We start from the raw sequence: 11,221 nt of genomic DNA on the forward strand, positions 1-11,221 counted from the left end.
GACCTTTTCACACCGGTTTGGTCATCTAATCCCGATATGGCTTTCCACACCCTAGAAAAGTGAGCGGTCTCGGGGGCCTTAAATTTTGGGGGATTGTTGAGGCCAAAAATTCGGCAAAGTCTACCAAGGGACAAGGAGTGATCACGGTTCATCAACCGGAAGTGTATTTGCTCGACCATTCGGGTTTGTCGGTGCTTATCAAGACGGAAACTACTAAGGAATTCCCATGTGAGGCGGGGATAAGTCTCCTCGTGCAAATCATATAAGCCTTTCATACCGACACCCTTAAACAATTCAAAAGTCTCTCCATCCAATCCCATATTTCTCATAGCCGGTCTACAAATGAATTTAGTCGGGGTTAAGGGGCGATTTTTGAACAAGATAAATTTACCTTTTTGTTCTTGTGTGACGAACTCAACATCCGGGAAGTCGGGATCCGGGTTAGTGTCACTCGCCGCCGCTTCAACCAAAAGCCGTTGTGCTTCCGCCATTTCTGATCGTGTCCGCTTGTTTGCCATTTTTGAAGAAGGAATGGAGGATTAGAAGGGAAGGAGGAGGAGAGGAATGAAGGAGGTTGAGGTAAGGAGGTGGATTGATGGTGATTTGGGTGAGTTTGATGGTCATGGAGGTGAGGAAGGAGGGAGATGAGTGAAGAAGGATAAAGAAAGTAAGTTGAGAAATGGGGTTTCACGGGGGATGATTTGTGCGTTATAAAGAGTCCCTGCCGGCTGGCGAACACTGCCGGCAGAGGATTTGCCTTAATTTTTCTCAAAAACCAATTTACTTCAAAAATAAATTCAACGCGCTGCCGGTGGAGGGCACCGGCTGCCGGTCCACCGGCAGAGAGTTCCCCTATACCCTTTTCAGTCTTTCAGCACTCCCCCTACCGGTGGGCTGGCTGCCGGCCTGCCGGCAGGGGATCTTCTCTCCTGCAATTCCTCCCTTGTCTTCTGAATACGCAATCCTCTATCGGTGGGCCGGCCTGCCGGTAGGGACTCCTACTCTCAATGCCCCCTTCATTTCTTTTTGCTAAGCATGCGCTCCTCTGCCGGTGGGCCGGCTGCCGGCCTGCCGGTAGAGGATTCTCCTCCTTCAAATTTCGTTGATTTTCACAAGGTATGGATCTCCCTGCCGGTGGGCCGGCTGCCGGCCTGCCGGTAGGGAATTCTCCTCAGCTTAATTCCTTAAAATTTTTCACAAAAATTTACAACGCGCTACCGGTGGAGGGCACCGGCTGCCGGTCCACCGGCAGAGTGTTACACCACGTCAATTTCAAGTCGTTTTTCCTCCAATACTCAACAATAAACTTCCAAGTCCTAATCTTGCCCATTTTTCGAGTTTTCAACTTTCAAACCGACGGCTCGTGTCGGGATCTTGGGCGAGGCTAGGGGTCCCACCTCCAAATTCAACTTCGTTAAGAATGTTCAATCCAAACTATCTCAAATTCTATCTACATGCATGCTATTTACAAATGGTGGTTCTTGTGGAACACCACCAAACCAATTCATTTTCAAGAGTTTCAACTTGCCCTCTCCTCGGGGAGGGGTTCCCCGAGATAGAGCACTTCAATAGGACCTTTGTTATCACCGTCATAGTAGCGCTTGATTCTTTGACCATTGACCTTAAACGTTCCTCCTTCTTCACTCCAAAGCTCGAAAGCACCATAAGGAAATATTTTCATCACTTTAAAGGGTCCCGACCATCTTGATTTGAGCTTGCCCGGAAACACCTTGATCTTGGAGTTAAAAAGGAGGACAAGGTCCCCAACACTTATCTCTTTCTTCATGATTTTCCCATCATGCCATTTTTTCGTTTGGTCCTTGTAAATTTTGGAGCTCTCATAAGCCTCCAATCTCAATTCTTCAAGCTCATTCATTTGGAGAAAACGCACTTCTCCGGCGGCATCAAAGTCAAAATTCATTTCTTTAAGAGCCCACCAAGCTTTGTGCTCCAACTCCACCGGCAAATGGCAAGCTTTCCCGTACACAAGCTTATACGGGGTGGTGCCAAGGGGTGTCTTGAAGGCGGTTCTCAATGCCCATAAGACATCCGGGAGCTTTTGGGACCAATCTTTCCGGCTCTTGGTGGTGACTTTCTCCAAAATGGCTTTAATTTGGCGGTTAGAAACCTCCACTTGCCCACTAGTTTGAGGGTGGTAGGCAAGGGCAGTTTTGTGCCGCACTCCATGTGATTCAAGTAGAGCTTTGAAGGTACTCTTGCGGAAATGAGATCCGCCATCACTTATGACTACTCTCGGCGTTCCGAACCTTGGGAAAATCGTGCCTTTGAAAAGCTTCATCACAACCTTGCTATCATTGGTGGGGGCGGCAACCGCTTCAATCCATTTGGATACATAGTCCACCGCAACCAAGATGTATTCATTTCCACAAGAGTTAGGAAAGGGTCCCATGAAGTCTATGCCCCAACAATCAAAAAGCTCAATCTCCAATATATTAGTCAAGGGCATTTCACTTCTCTTCCCAATGTTCCCAACTCTTTGGCATGCATCACAAGATTTAACCAAGTAGTGGATGTCTTTGAACATGGAGGGCCAATAAAAACCACCTTGGAGGATCTTGGCAATTGTTCTAGAGGTGGCCAAGTGTCCCCCATAGGCGGAATTGTGAACCCGGTCAACAATCTCCAAGCCCTCCTCTCTTGAAACACATCTCCGGAACATTCCATCCCCACACTTGCGAAACAAATGTGGGTCATTCCAAAAGTATCTCCTAGCATCATTTCTCAACTTCCGCCTTTCTCTTGGTTCCATTTCATCCGGTAAGAAACCACTCACAATGAAGTTTGCAAGATCCGCAAACTAAGGGGTTTTGGCGGTAACTTCCATGAGTCCATCATCCCGCAACCACTCATTGATGGGTCCACTCTTCTCTTGTATCCCATGGTCTTCAACGGTCAATCTAGATAAGTGGTCGGCTACAACATTTTCCGAACCGGCCTTATCCTTAATCTCTAAATCAAATTCTTGAAGAAGAAGGACCCATCTCAAGAGTCGGGGCTTTGCATCTTTCTTCACCATCAATTGTCTCAAGGCGGTGTGATCGGAGTAAACCACCACCTTAGACCCAACAAGGTATTGCCGAAATTTCTCTACGGCATGAACAATTGCCAACATTTCCTTTTCGGTTGTAGCATATCCACATTGTGTTTGGTCGAGAGTCTTGCTTGTGTAATAAATCACATGATGCTTCTTATCCACAACTTGCCCAAGTACCGCGCCAACCGCGAAGTCCGAAGCATCACACATTATCTCAAAGGGAAGATTCCAATCCGGAGACCGGATTATCGGTGCCGTGACCAATGCTCTCTTCAACCTATTAAAAGCTTCAAGACAAGAATCGTCAAACACAAAGGGGGAATCCTTAAGGAGTAATGAGGTTAGGGGCTTTGCTATTTTTGAAAAATCCTTAATAAAACGCCGATAAAACCCGGCATGGCCTAGAAAACTTCTCACTCCCTTAACATTAGAAGGGGGTGACAAGTTCTCTATGACCGCAACTTTGGCCCCATCAACCTCAATACCCCTCCTTGAAACGATGTTGACCGAGGACAACCCCTTCCTCCACCATGAAATGGCACTTTTCCCAATTAAGGACGAGGTTATGCTCCTCACACCATTTCAACACACTAGCCAAGTTCTCAAGACCAAGCTCAAACGAGTCTCCATGGAAACTAAAGTCGTCCATGAAGACTTCCATGCTTTTTTCAAGAAAATCGGAAAATATTGCCATCATGCACCTTTGGAAGGTGTCGGGCGCATTACAAAGCCCGAATGGCATCCTACGGTAGGCATAGACTCCTATTGGGCAAGTGAAAGTCGTCTTCTCTTGGTCATCCGGGTGGATGGGGATTTGGAAAAACCCGGAATAACCGTCTAAGAAGCAATAGTATGCATGTCCCGCGAGTCTTTCTAACATTTGGTCAATGAAGGGAATCGGGAAGTGGTCTTTGAGGGTGGCGGCATTGAGCTTGCGGTAGTCAATACACATACGCCACCCGGTCACGGGTCTAGTAGGTAGGGTGTTGCCATCCTTTTTTTCAACCATTTGTACCCCCCCTTTCTTTGGTACCACGTGGACCAGACTAACCCATTTGCTATCGGTAATTTGGTATATAATACCGGCCTCTAGAAGTTTCAACACTTCGTTTTTCACTACCTCGGCCATCTTTGGGTTAATCCTCCTAAGACCGTCAACCTTGGGTTTACTCCCCTCTTCCAAAACTATTCTATGCATGCACAAACTCGGACTTAAGCCCTTGATGTCATCAATGCTATACCCAAGTGCCCCCCTATGAGTTTTCAAAATTTCCAAAAGCTTCTTTTCTTGGGGCTCACTTAGGTTAGCATTAACGATCACCGGGTAGGCCTCTCCCTCATCAAGGAAAGCATACTTGAGTGAGGGAGGCAAGGGTTTGAGTTGTACCTTTGGAGGGAGAAATCCCTCCACTTTCTTCAATAGTTCCTCATCAACTTCATGATCCTCTTTCATTGCCTCATCATGCAAAGAGATTTGAAAACCTCTTCCATCTCCGCCTCTTCACGGGCTACTTCGTGCACTACTTCATCAATTACCTCAATCGTGCTCAATCTTTCTACACTTGGACCTTTCATCAAATTTGGCAAGTTAAATTCGATTTTGTTGCCCTCAATTTGGAAGGTTAGCCGCCCATTCTTCACATCAATGAGTACTCCTCCGGTAGCCAAAAATGGCCTACCTAGGATGATGGGAGTATGGCTATCCTCCGGAATATCAAGGACAACAAAATCGGTGGGAATCAAAAACTTTCCAACCTTGACGGGCACGTCCTCAAGCACCCCCATAGGGCGTTTGACGGACCTATCCGCCAATTGGAGAGTCATGGTAGTGGGAGCCAAGTTTTGAATGCCAATCCTTTTTGCAACTTTCAAAGGAATAACACTAACACTTGCTCCCAAGTCACAAAGAGCTCTTGATATAGGAACACCGCCAACTACACAAGAAATGGAAAAGCTTCCCGGGTCACCAAGTTTAGTGGGCAATTTGTTAAGGATATGAGCACTACATGCTTCTTCCATAGCCACTATTTCTTGGTCACCCAAGACTCTTTTTCTTGTCAAAATATCTTTTAAAAATTTTGAGTAGGTTGTCATGTTCATTATCACCTCCGTAAAGGGTAGGGTAACCTCAAGTTTCTCAAGCATATCACAAAATTTGGCATACTTGAGGTTTTCCCTACTCTTTATGGCTCTTTAAGGGTAAGGAATTTTAGAAACAAGTTGGGAATTGGAAGATACCTTTGGAGGAGCCGAACTTTATGTTACCTTTTTAGAATGTTGAAAAGGTACATCTTCAATAGCTTCCTCCTCATAAGGGAGGTCTTCCACATATCCATCAACATCTTTGTCCACTTGAATTCCTCTTCTAGTCAAATCTTCACAAGCCTTCTTTCCTTTCTTGTCTTCATTAGCTTTACCCGAAGCCTCAATGGGTGAGCTTGAGCTTTCCTCTTCATTATCCATTTCTACCTCATTCCCCTTGGGATCTTCATCAACTTCCAACTCAAGGTCTTTGTAAGGGTCCTCAAGCTCTAAACCACTCCTTAGCACTACCGCATGAGCATGGTGGCTATTTGAGGTATCTTTGGAGCTTTGTCCTTGAGCCAACAAACCACCGGGCGGCTTTGAGGGTTAGCCATAGCATGAGAAGCCATCCTAGATTCCATTTCCCTCATGTCCTTAAGAAATGTAGCTCTCAAGTTTGCTTGTTCTTGTTGAGTAGCTTTTGCAAAATTAGCTATCTTGGCTATGTTGAAGTTGCATGTTTTTTATCATCTTCAATAGCTCAACTTGAGAGAGCTCACCTTGGGGTTCTTGATGAGGTTGGTTGGCTATGGGTAAAGGGAACCCATAGTCATATCTAGCATTAGGACCTTGGTTGTTGTTTTGCCCCCCTTGGAAGTTAGCTCTAGGACCATAGTTGTTGAAGTTTGATCCTTGACCTTGTTCTTGAGACCCTTGAACATACCCTTGCCCAAACCCTTGGTTCGCTTGATTCACTTGATTCCCTTGGTAAAACCCTTGATTTCCACCAAAATCTTGGTATCCTTGAGCTTGGTTCCCGTAATTTTGGTTTTGGTTCCCGGGATTAGGTCTTGGGTTGGGGAATATTCCCCTTTGTTGAACAAAACCGGGCGGGTTGGTTGGGGCTTGAGGTTGAATGTGTTGTGGGTTTTGAACATTGGTGCTTTTGTAGCTAAAGTTGGGGTGGTTCCTCAAACCGGGGTGGTAGAAATTGGTATTTGGGTTGTAGACGTTCGGGTTGTTGTAAGGTGGTCTTGTGGGTCTTGAATTGTTGTTAAAACCTTGAAAAGCGTTCACCTCTTGAACATTCTCGTCATAGACCCCATTGTAATTGTTGCCACACAAGTCATAAGTATGCCCACTTCCTCCACAAAGTTCACAACTCGCGACTTGAGCCACTTCTTCCATGGGTGCCCCATATGAGGTTGCGGCTTGATTCACTTGATTCCTTGAAAACTTCTCAAATTGTTTTGTCAGTAAGCCAAGCTTGGCATTTGTCTCGGAGTTAGAGGCATTTTCCTTAGGAAATTTCCCGTTCCTTCGTAGCATGTTCCCTCTAGAACCATAGTTTGCCTCCGAATCGACCATTTTCTTGATCAATGTCGTGCCCTCTTCATCATTCAAGTGGTCAAAACCTCCCCCCGCGGAGGCATTCACCATCTCCTTAGTTCTTGGGAGCAAAGTTTGGAAGAATGTTTGAGTGATGTACCATTCCGGTATCCCATGGTGGGGGCAACTTGCTATCAAGTCTTGATAACGGTCCCAAGCTTCACCCAAAGACTCCCCATCCTCTTGTTGAAACGTATGAATCTCATTACGGAGCATCGCGGTCTTTGAGGAAGGGTAATACTTGGCCATGAATGCTTTAGCCAAAGCATCCCAAGTAGTGAAAGTATCCGGTGGGTGAATGTTTAACCATCGGTCCGCTTTGCCCGTCAATGAAAATGGAAACAACATCATTCTCAAGGTGTCTTCGGACACCCCATTCTTCTTCATCAGTGAACCTTCCCTCTTAAACTTCCGGAGATGAGCATGGGCATCCTCTTCAATATGACCCCCGAACAAGTCCTTCTCAATTAACCCGACTTGGGAGGGATGCATTTCAAAGTTGTTTGGGGCCAAGGTGCCAAAGTTGATAGGGTTACATGAATCATTATGGTTAGGCCGGTTATGATCTCTAAGAGCCATTTGTGGTGGTGGGTTTGGTTCTTGATGTGGTGGTGTTTGAGGTGGGCTATTATAATTAAGGAAGTTATGAAAGGGGTTCTCTACTAAAGTCTCAATTGTGATATTTGGTTGAATCGTAGTTGTATCAAAATTTTGTGGGATGTGTGAGTTTGGTTGATCAATGTTTGCTTGTATGGAATTATTCCTTACTCTTTCAAGAGTCCTAGTCCTCAAGGTTCTAAAAAGCCTTTCGGGGTCGGAGTTGAATAGAAGAGCTTGGTGATTCCTTCTAGGCATACACTTGACAAATCGTAAGTCTCCTAGTGTTTTTACACACTAGGGAAAGGCAAAAATCACACACACTCTACAAACAACAATCAACTACTAAAGCAAACTAACAATTGAGACAAGAATAAAGCAAAGACTCTAAATAAAACTAAGCATAACCTAACGCCATCCCCGGCAACGGCGCCATTTGATAGGTAAGAAATTTTGTCGCGGTTTCCCTCTATCAAAACTATTTATAAAACCCGAAAAAGTGTAGTATTAAGTCGGGGTCGAACACAAAGACGGCGGGGGTTGCTACTAGGTTCAACTTAGAGTCAAGTTTAATCAATACTAAAAGTAGGGGTTTTGATTTTAATCACTTAGAGCAATTTAACAAACAAGTTGATGAAAATGAATATGATTATTTAAAAACTAGGGTTTTTGGGGTCATCTAAATGGTTTAAGGGCAAACATGAAGAATCAAGGGGTCAAAGATAAGAGAGTATCCTAAGGGTGACAACTAACTCTCATTAAGTATCACACTTCTCTTAAACATACAACAAGACCTCCACAAACTTTCATTCAATGGGGGAATTAAGCAATAATGATAAAAGGCACAAACTTTCACTCATGCAATTAATCAAACACCTTGTGTGCATGAACAAGAAAGATAAACAATCCACCAAAGACCCAAATAATCATACAATCATGCCCATAAAAACCATATAGACTCCCCCTAAACCCTAGAAGGAAGTCTACTCACTCATATTGGGGATAATGATGCTAATAAGGGGAGAAGAACAAATATCATAAAGAGAAAACATGATGATTATTATAGCAATTATGAAAGGCAAAACAATTGTAAACAAGTGATTAATAAGTAAATAAGAGAGGAGATTATACCAACAAAAGTAAAGGAGATTGCTTGATTGAATAATATGAAGAAAAACCTTCAAAATCCCCCAATACAATCTTCAAAGAACAAGAGTAAACTATTGATTCTAACTAACAATTACTAGTTTTACTAAATATTAAGGAAAGATTAAGGAAAGATTAGTGCTTGATTAAGAAAGGATTACAATTAATAAGGAAAGTTTTCAGATCTAGGGTTGTGTGTACAAAGGGTTTAAGGAGGGGGTATTTATAGGCTATCATTGGATTAAGGGAGGAAAGGAGAAAAAGCACATTTTGCGTCTTTGCGTGTCCTCTGTCTTTCTGCTGCCGCCTCTGTGCCGGCAGCGCGTTCTTCAAAAACTGAGAGAAATAAAGGTTGCGTAATCCCCTGCCGGTGGGCCGGCTGCCGGCCTGCCGGCAGAGAATTCTTCATCTTGGAATTTCCTTCATTTTCTTCATAGGAGTTGCCCGACTGCCGGCTGTCTGTGCCGGCAGCGCGTCTTCACATCTTTTGCCCAAAAACTTCTTCAAAAATTGCCTAAGTATGGACTTGTGTTCCCTGTAGGTGGGCAGTCGCCGCCGCCTCACTGCGGAGAGAACATCTTCTCAGCTGGTTTCCTCCTTCTTCTCCTCATAGCCACATCCCCTGCCGGTGGGCCGGCTGCCGGCCTGCCGGCAGAGGATTGTCCTCATAATCCTTCATCTCCCTTTTCTTCATGTAAAGGCATTAGAATGCCTTTCTTGCCCCAATTCCTCCATACTCGACTCGGTTCCTACAAAAGGATACACAAAATAACAAGTACGGGGATCGGGCACAAATGCAAGGAAAGGCACACGAAACCGACTCGTTATGAGCCGGAATGCGTAAAAGAAAGAGGGAAATAAGGTGTAAATAAGTCATATATCAGCATTATAAATTGGTCTTATGAGTTTTGACTTGATTCTTTTTCTCATGGTTTACTAACTCTCTGTATTTTATAAAAAGTATATGTTTTCAATAAGTAATCATATTATTATGTATTAATAATTTTTAGAAGTTATAACATGTTTTCCTATCCTTGAAAAAAAGTATAAGTTTTGTTTCTTATCTCTTGCACATTGATATTTTGATGTTGTGAATTATGTGAAGTAGGATTACATGTCTAGTGATATGCGGAATGTGTTTCCCTAAGCCTAAATATTTATATTAGTTGCATCCATGTTTAAGTTATATATCATTATTAAGAAAAGACTAAACAATTATGTGTCTTTTGTTATAGATTATTACCCTAGATTATTATTTATTCTGGCAATGTATTCGTCGGTAGTTAAGTAAAGTAGTTGAGTTTAAATAAAGTTAGTTCGAGTATACGGTATGTTGTTGTTTTGCTATTTAGAAGTAAATCAAATATTTTTATTAATTTAGCCATTAATGGTGTTGTGTTGGAAATAATAGTTGTCTTATGTTACAATGTGAGTTTCATGTTTTATGACGTTACAACAATGGTTTGGCTATTCCTATTGTTTGTTATTTCGAACTTCGTGGACGAAGTTTATTTGTAGGGGGAAGGAATGTAACACTACAAATGTTTTGAGTTATTATTTGTATACCTTTTGATAAGATTGATGTGGTTGATAATCGTAAGTTGGATGACGCTCAGTTATGTGGATGTTTATAAGTGTTGTGGGCGAACTTCGGGACGAAGTTCATTTTAAGGGGGGGAGACTGTAATACCCCGCATTTTGATAATAATTTATAAGAATAATTTATATAAATTAATAATTGATTAAAGACATTTCTAATAATAATTATAATAAGATATTAATTAAATAATTTATTAAGAATCCAAGTCGGGAATTGGGCTTAGCTAGTAATTAAGTGTTGGGCCGTGTGCCATTGTTAATTGGACCGAAACTTATTAAGTTGGTATGAGTGTAATCGGGATTTGTATCTGGAATTAATAATAATATAATATGGAAATAATATATAAAGGAAATAATAATATCAATAATAATAATAAGTTATGGTAATAATAGATTAGTAAAGATAATTTGAGGAAATCCTAATTTTGGTAAGACTAATACTATATGATAATAATATTAATAATATAATTTGTAGTGGTAGTAATAATAATAATAATAATAATAATAATAACAATAATAATAATAATAATAATAATAATAATAATAATAATAATAATAATAATAATAATAATAATGGCAATTCCTATACTAATTAGAATAAGGTAATTATAATAGTTTCCTAATTGACCTTACATACTCTCTAATCTTACACTATAAATACCATGTTAATTCTGAAAAGTAATTCATAAAAATAAGAGAAGGAGTTTAAGAGACGGAAAGAGCAAATAAAGCATGCGATAAAAGGTAAGATCGTCACAACTCATGTTTATATCGTCTTAATAATTTAAGTTAACGTTTATCCACTGTATGGACCACCGTGAACAGTGTCGTGGACCTTAGTAGTTGCCCTTGACTGTCGTGACTCTAATAAGACCAACCTTGACCACAGTTGACCACCGTGGGTGGTGTTTTGGATGTCTAAATAAGGGAGGTCGTGGGTGAGAAAGAGGGGGTTTGCATCGTGTGTGGTTGTCAACGTGACCTAGGGTCTGGGTGGTTGGTTAGGTCGGTGGTAGGCGGTCCTACTGGTGGTAATGGGGTGGTCGGAGGTGGTGGTTGGTACGGTGGATGCCGGATGGTGGTGGTTGCAGCGTGTTATCCTTTATATGGGTCGTGGGTTGTTTCTGGGTGATTGTGGGCTGCTGTGAGGGGTGGTGGCCACAGGTGGTCATGGTGGCAATAGGGTGGTGA

The 11,221-nt window shown here is 42.4% G+C and overlaps 1 non-coding gene across 1 annotated transcript; it reads left to right on the forward strand.

Moving 5' to 3' along the window:
- Positions 1-6,797: 6,797 nt before the first annotated feature.
- Positions 6,798-6,904, forward strand: LOC141603419 (small nucleolar RNA R71). The gene has a single exon (XR_012525298.1). It is a non-coding gene; the product is annotated as a small nucleolar RNA R71 (small nucleolar RNA).
- Positions 6,905-11,221: the final 4,317 nt, after the last annotated feature.

The sequence above is a fragment of the Silene latifolia genome, chromosome 9 (genome assembly GCF_048544455.1).
Source record: "Silene latifolia isolate original U9 population chromosome 9, ASM4854445v1, whole genome shotgun sequence".
NCBI classification, from domain to species: domain Eukaryota; kingdom Viridiplantae; phylum Streptophyta; class Magnoliopsida; order Caryophyllales; family Caryophyllaceae; genus Silene; species Silene latifolia.